Genomic DNA, 8310 nt, shown 5'->3' with positions numbered 1-8310 from the left:
TTTGAGTTTTTTCTCATTCTGAGTGCCCACCTGCTTTCCTCTCTCTGAACCAGCCCATCACAATGGAAGCTTTTAGTCAGGAGGACAAGTGGCCCATCTCTCTGTGTGTGTGTGTGTGTGTGGGGGAGGGGGGGGGGGGGTGCTCACAGCTGCTCTCAGCAAGTGAATGATTCAATAAGGGCTGACCCCCCCACACACACACTGCAGTGTAACCCTTTTCTAATACTACTAGGCTCTAATTTAAATGCAAATCAAATGCAATGAATTTTGCCTAATCATGTCATATCAAAACATCATAACTCAATCTACAGTATCTGTAGCTTCAATCGATCAAATAATGTTTGTTGAATTAAATTTGAGCCTGACACAAAAACAATCATCTAACTCAGTTGAAAAACAGAGACGAGGAAAAACAGAGAAGCCAACACATTGTCATCATTTTTAATTACAAATGTATTGCAAATATAGAAATAGATCTTTTGTACAGAAATTGTGAGGATAAAACATGAGCGTTGTCATCAACAACATAAGAAGAAGAAGAAGAAGAGAGTGAGTAATACAAAGATTTCTCTTCAAACCACAGTATTTATCACCCTTAGGTCCTCACTGGCAAAGTGAAGGAAGGAGAAGAACACTAGAGATATTAGAGATCACTGTACACTGGCAGATCACACTGTTTAGAACCATTGATACTGTGGTTAGAACAGTTTAGTCTGACCGGTTAAACACGGTTGAGGGCAGTTCCATCTGAAGTCCAGTCAGGTAAGGGATTGTATTGTTTTCCAATGGAGAAAGTCCATGTTCAATTTATTTCTGTTGGATTGGATTTGGAATGTCTCCATTGGAACAAAATGACCCAAATGACCCTAAACCATGATCACTTCAACCATATGACCATGTTAGACCATATGACCTGTTAGACCATGATGACCTGTTAGACCACGAGATGTTAAACCATGTCAGTGTTAAGTAATAGAACAAGAAGACAGCTTTAAGAGCCAGAACACATAGTCAGTACTCAGAGTACATAATGTCTTGTTGATAATGTTTGGGTTGCTATGGAAAAAACCTTCAAAAAGAACCAGAGTTAGTAAAGAGATAGCAAGAGCAACCAATCATAACTGGATAACACATCAGGCATGGGCTTAGTGAGCGGGGAGAAACGTTCAGAGCTTTGTTAATAGAAAACTAATTGCATAGAATGGGACACCATAGAAAGCTGTGTTCCATTCTTTTCAATGCATTTCTACCTGCAGTGTTTCTATCAGAAGCTGGTCTCTACTGTGGGAGCGCTCAGAGAGAGCTAGGCTGTGATTGGCTCATCTGTCTCACCACCCCATTCTGCCCGTGAAAGACCTGGAGCATCTCCATCTAGCACTCTGATCGATCCCGGACATTTAATTTCCTGAATGAGGTGAGAATGGTGCTCCTGCCTGGCCTATATCCGAGGAGCGCTGCCTGTGTTCTGAAGCCTCTGAGCTTATCCCTCTGCCAAGAACTATCCTATCATATCCTGCTGGCATCAGGCGTACCGCTGTATCAGATTATGTGTTCGGAATGCCAACCAGTCAACCTGGTGTTTATGAGCACAGAGGGCATTAGGATCGATCGGAATGCTGCCAGCGTTGCTGCTACTGTTTAATGTGCAAACAAAACAGGGTTTCTTCACCGGAGCTGCAGGAGCGGTTACTGCGGACATCAGAGATTAGCCATCGGCGCTAATGGACTAGTTACTGATCTGATTAGCGTAGTGATTCATTTCAACTTATAAAACAAGATGAGAAAAAAGAAGAAACCTGCACACCAATAAAACAACCAAACAGTCAAACAAAATGGCCACCGGGCCTGAAATAGCTCTTCTGCTGAGCTAGCAAACACCCAGTCAAGAGGTTAATTCGTTTCATTTGTCTGTGTAATTGATGCGGGACAGCCTCTTATGTTTTTGGCACGGGTTCACCCTTATAGATAGATGCGCTGTGTAGAAATGTAAACATGTGTGAGTTATGGCCTGCTGTCACAGTGAGGAGATAATGGGGAGCTGGACCAGCGAGCGAACACGTCATTGACTCACCGCCAAGAAATGATGCACTCAACTCCCTCTGCTCCGGCTACTCACACCACTAACGACAGACTCAGGATCAGCTCGAAGACTACTCCCTGTGGTTCCATTTACCTGTAGCCATGACCATGGGAAGAGATCAACTTAGCGTATTGAGCCTGCATGTAGAACATGCCTATAGATCTAATAGCTGAGCTAGCAGGGCGCTGGGTGAGTGGCAGGGGAGAGGACACTGTATTGATCCCCCAAGACTCATAATGGATGGGTGAGGATTGACAGACTAATACCCTAATAGGACCCTAATGGTTCAATGGTCTGCTTAACCCTTCTCATGTGCAGAGGGTACTGTATGTGTGTGCGTGCGTGCGTTCGTGCGTGCACACGCTTGCGTCTCCTTAGTAAATACACCCTCACTCAAGCACACACCTTGCTACTGTGTTCATAGATAATCACAACAGAATCAGTGTTTGTGCTTGAAGCCAGGGGGATGGAGTTACTGTTGTCCATTGGAGAGAATAATCAGTGTCATAGAGAGAAAGAGAGATCCCTGCAGCTTCCCAAACAAATGGATGGAAACAACCCACAGGCCTGAAGGTTTTTTCCACAGCACACAACTCAACCCGCCTCTGGCCAGAAACAATAGGAGAAATATAGCAATGCTAACTACAGACAGTAGAAATACATCAGGCTGAAACGGAATACCAGAAAACCAGATAAAGATGAATGTAACTATTCAACATTAGAGAGATTTAAAAAGAAAGTCAACCTTAACCTAAATCTTAGAAATGAGTTTGACAAATACTGTATTTCAGTCCCTATGGTTCTGTTTGTTTTCAACATACATCCACTCGTTAAACACAACAATATATTTCTTCTCTTGAAAAATACAGGAAATCATGCAAATATAACTTTGTTTCTTTTTTTTAATTCACTTGTTAAACTTCTCTATTCTTTAACCTCTTTAGGACATAGATAATTAAGTACTTCAAACTGTTGTCCCTTGATCCCGAAACCCCAACCAACCCACCCAGAAGAAACACGCAGACAGATCAAGCTCAGTAGACAAAAAGCCATACAATCAACTTTTTTTTCTTTTCTTTTTTTACAGTCAGTACAAAATTCACAGATATTTCACAGATTCCTTTTAATCCATACCTTCTCTTTGGGAACCAAACCGTAGAAAAATGTTATATATATGTGCACATGGAGAAAACAAAATTGTTTATGTTATCGTCATAATAAATGATGCAAGATAACGGGCTTGGACATTCCTGAGCCTTGTTTTGGGACAGGTATAAAAGCTCTGTGTAGTGCTCTCCTGCTCATGGATCTGAACCAGCAACCCTGCAGTGTAGGGCAAGTACACTAACTTCTGTGCCATAGTGATTCAGACCTCTTGGCAGAGGTCTAGCATGCTTCCATTCAGGGGCTACAAAGTATAAACAGTGTAATTGGGTGGCCAACCAGACAGATAGTAAAGAAGAACATAATCATAAACATATTTGACATTGAATCAAGTCCCGGCTGTGATAATTGTTGCTCAGACAGTTGGTGTGAACTCCTGACCCTCACTTGCCAAGGACTTCGGTCTTTTATTTGACACAAGGCAGGATAGACAAACTAATCAGGCATCCGCAAAACTTTGCCAAGAAAGATCTTTCTGAACATTTAACAGAGTTATCGGTCTTATCGATCTTGTGTCATTAATATCCCCTTTCAAACAAGGAACACTGCCAAAATCAAAACCAAATCCATATTCATTCTCTGTTCCCCCTATCGCACAAGCAACGCTACTTCCAAAAGGATAACATAATTATCCAACTGAACAAAGCCTAACTCTCAGTATGAAGACGCCCAGCCTACAAAGACTCCCACACAGCCATGTGAGCTATACTGTAGCTCAGAATAGCACCGTGGAGGCAGAAACAGCGCTAGTGTGGTTGTTGCTCCTATACAAGTTGTCCAACTACAGACGTCTTAGCAACCACACGTGTCAGACACAAACAGCTGAAGCTCAGTGATGATACAGACCTCTATTTGTTCCGTTTGTACTGAAGACATTCAGCCTGAAAGGCAGAGTGAGAGGGATGTTTTTTGTTTAAAGGACACATGTAAGAAAAGAAAGGGTCGTTTGTTGCCTTCCAAAATTGACATTTCATGAAGTAGTAGTACTTTACTCCATGGCACATCCTTGAACCAATCAAATGGGTTATTCCCCATCATGGACTAATGTTGGAATTAACCCTATCATGATAACAAAACCATTTAACTCTTTAGGCTGGCTAGAATAACAGTGACTTCAGCCATTATGCTGATGGCCTAAAGATCCTCAGTTGGACCTCAGGGGAGCCAGTTTCATGGTTAACAATGGAGCCCAGGCTGAGATAAGGCTGAAATGAGGCCTGCTATTGTCTGAGGATAATTATGATGGAGTAGATAGGAGAAAGCTAGTGGGAACGTGAGCAGGATTTTACTATCTGTTCTCAGACCTGTTCTATACCAGAGAGGCGTGCCAATGATTCTGAGTAGCCTCTGTTCTGTAGCACTGTCCTCTTCCCACGCTCGCTCTCTCTCTCTCTCTCTATGTGTGTGTTCAGTATCCTGTTGGTCCATGTAAGCAGTCTGTTGACAGATTCCTGATAAAAGGTGTTAGAAGCTTCATGCTGAGGCTCTGGGATCATCTCCCCTCTAGAGAGTTCTTGTTTCTGGAAATCCTTCTTTCCGTCTCTCCCTCTGAAGATCCCGTCATTACCTGCTGTTCAGGACATGGCTCACTCCTGTTTAATCATACTGCTTCGGCTCTCTCTCTCCCCACCTCTCCTCTCTTCATCTCTTTCTCGCCTACCTGTCACTTCACTCTACGGTCTGAACACTGTGTCTCTCAGGCAAATAAACAGATGAGTATAGCCTGAGAAAAGGAGTGAGTGGACTAGCAAGAGGCCTGAAGGGCTACAAGCTGGCTGCCAAACAGGCTCCCTCTTATCCCCTCAATACACTCCCAGCCCCCAGCCATAGAACTGTTCTCACATTGGAAGAGAGAGGTACACACTAAACGTATACTAAACTCAGAGTAAAATACTTTGAAGCCCAAACAAGCACAATCATCCATACTTCACATTTAAGTGCAGTAACAACTGTACGTGAAAACATTGCCTCTTAAACTAGAAGTGGAAACCGAGTGACTGAAATATTCATGTAGCGGGTCAAAAAGGCTTTTCTACTGCATGTGAACTGAGTTGTATGACTATAAACTAGCAAAATGGTGCTGTATTTAAAATGATTTATATTTTCTGCTTTCAAATTAAACTTTTCGATATCAGTCAATTATCATTTATAAAATACAATTTATTTGAATCCATTGAAAGGTCCATTAGACAGTAATTAATGGAAAGTAATAAACTATGGGTGAACATTAATACTGGGTCAATATGAGTTGGACCAAGATATACAGGATCTTAATATGACCTATATTGTCACAGCAAAAATAATCCTGCAGCAACAGGATTTGAACATTTAGACCATACCGTTCCTTGATCGGTGGTTAGGCTATTAGTTGGCCAAAAGTAGGCTACATGACAAGTACAATACTGTTAATATAACCATGTGTTAGTGTGGGTTTTCAGTGAATGTATGTAAATCACAAAGCTGATCTGAAATTCTCAGTAACAAAAGAGTGATCAAATTAAGATCCTATATCTGTAACCCCTGATTTTTCCATAATATGTGAAATGTAAAATGTGAAATTAAGCCTCATTTTCAGCCATAAAGCTGCTGTCCTCCTGCCTCTCTGGCCCATTGTTATAGCAGTTAGAGGTCCTAATGCTTGGAGAGAGATAAAGAGCTTAGAAAGAGGTGGAGAAAAATTCCATGGAAAAGTAATCCACTTTCTGCTTTTTGTAATGTGGCTGCAAACTGACAACGATTAATGTCACACCATGTTCTCGCTACAGCTTCTTTTCTGCCACTTAAAAGGCGCTGCATGGTCAATCCGCAGTCTATATTGGCTGTGCAGCATTTACGGTGATATGGCCTCTGCAGAAGTCAGGGCATTCGTACTTCTTGCGCTTTGCCGAGCAGCACAGAGCTGTTGTGAAGGAAGTTATCAAATAAGTGAGTATGTGTTTATACAGGACCTCTTGCTCTCACCTACCGTCAACCAATCATGTCAATGCGGAGCTAAACTGAGCCCTGCATTGTTACAAAATTTGAGAGGCACACGGCGATGCGGTACAGAGATCAATTTGGCCTTTGCATTCTTCAGGAGACTGTCATTGCGTCACACCCTCCATATGGAGCCTCCGACCACATTTTCACATCAAGAATAAATTGTCTCTTAGCTTCCTATAGCTTCTTTTCCATCGATACATTCAGGCTCTGCTGTTAGTCTCTCTTTTTGTCATCCTTCTCACCTCTCTGTCTCTTTCTCTTTCTCTTCAGATAGCTTCCTTTCCTTCCATACAGCCAGCCGGTCACTAGCCTCTGCCCTCTCTCTCTTTCTGTGTCCATCCCTCTTGCTCTTTTCTTCTACGCAGCATCTATATAGTCAGTGTCTGCTACAACCCGTCTCTCTCTCTCTTTCCCCCTTCCTTTCTGCTACACTACAGTCACAGCTCAGTAGCCTTCTGTTCCATACAGCGTTGGGGTCCCCCTAAGTACAGTACACTAGGTACAGAACACTAGGTACAAGGTATACACTCCAACCTACTCTGGAAAACTAACCAAGCCCAAAGGCTCCATGTAGGCCACCAATGTAGTCTTAACTACTTTAGGTCAGTGCTATAGAATAGTCTCCATGTTCTATATCCAGCATCCAACCTCTCCTCTGGTGTTCCCAACCTCTACACACCAATACGGCCCCAAACACAGCTCTGTTCTGCTAAATATCTCATAAGCCCAAACAAAGGCCACTTAACACAACAGCTCATCTAAACAGCAACCATTACACCGCTTGCTGGGAGTTAGCAGGGAAACCATATATTATTTAAACACAGACAACAGAAGTTATTTTACAACGGAAAACTTTGACCATTCCTGACAACCTAGTGGAGGGAGATTAGTATATCTGGCTTATGTCTCAAATGGCCACCTATTCACTATATTGTGCATCTTATTCACAATGTAGTGCACTAGTTTTGACCCAAGACCCTCCTTGCTATGTCCAATGCAGAGTTGAAAGAATTTGATCAAAATAGCTTTGAAATTATGGATTGGGAGGCATAGGTTACATGAGAGTATAACCATTACAAGAGCTCTCGTAAATAAACGTTGTGCAAGCAAGCCGAGAGAAGGGCCCCCACTGGGTTATTTTTTATTATTACAAAATACAAATATAATTGCCACTGTATTCGGCTAAAGGACAATTTTACAAATGGGCAAACGTTGCTATGACGTGACAGAAGCACTCTGGGAATGTTGTGGGAATGTTGTGGAAACGATGTGTGATGATCGAGGCAGGTCCTTGAGCAGGAGAGCACTTGAATGAGCTTCAGTCTTACTCCTCCTAGTGATTTATACATCCTATTTAGATTGATTAGTTATTCTATGGCAAATTGAGTCAAACAGTTGACAATTTAGAACAGAAAACAAACCAATGGCAAATTGAGTCATAAAAACATCTGAAACGTATGAAACTGTAGTATGAAACAACCAAACCAAACATCTTTTTTTGTCACATTGTACTTCGAACACACTCAAAATGGTGGCAGTTGTAATGGTTGTGTGTATGGGCACTGGTTTGTACAGATGAAAATCCTTTCACAGCTTTGTCAACCATCTGAGTCTTTTTGAAGGGGTAGGACACTTTCTCATACGTGTCAATGTCTGTAAACTTACATTAGGAGTTCAGGGATTTGGAGCCAAAATTACAAAAAAGTCACCTTTCAGAGCGTGTGTTTTTAAACGTTCTCGCCAGGTTCCTTGAGAATCCCTCTGTGTGTGAATGGTGAAGGGCAGAGTCAGTCACAGTTAGCCTCCGGTAGCATAGCAGTTCCTCTGTAGAGTTTTCAGGTGTAGTGTCTCTGAGAGAGGAGATCAGTGGGTATCGTACCTTTAAATCCCCATAATTGTTTGTTTGTTGTAGCAGTTTCCTTCAGGAAGACTGGAGAGTCTGGAAAGAGTTCTGTAAATCCAGTGAGATTTCCTCTCTCCTCTTTCACTGAGAGAGCTGGCATTGTGGCTCTTTCCTTCCATGACCTTGTCGGTTCCAATGGAAAACCAAAACGGCGGCACTATGGATCTGTATGGAATATGAC

Source organism: Salmo salar, chromosome ssa03 (genome assembly GCF_905237065.1).
Source record: "Salmo salar chromosome ssa03, Ssal_v3.1, whole genome shotgun sequence".
Taxonomy (NCBI): Eukaryota; Metazoa; Chordata; class Actinopteri; order Salmoniformes; family Salmonidae; genus Salmo; species Salmo salar.
The sequence above is the reverse complement of the archived record's forward strand: the minus strand, read 5'-3'. Positions refer to the sequence as shown.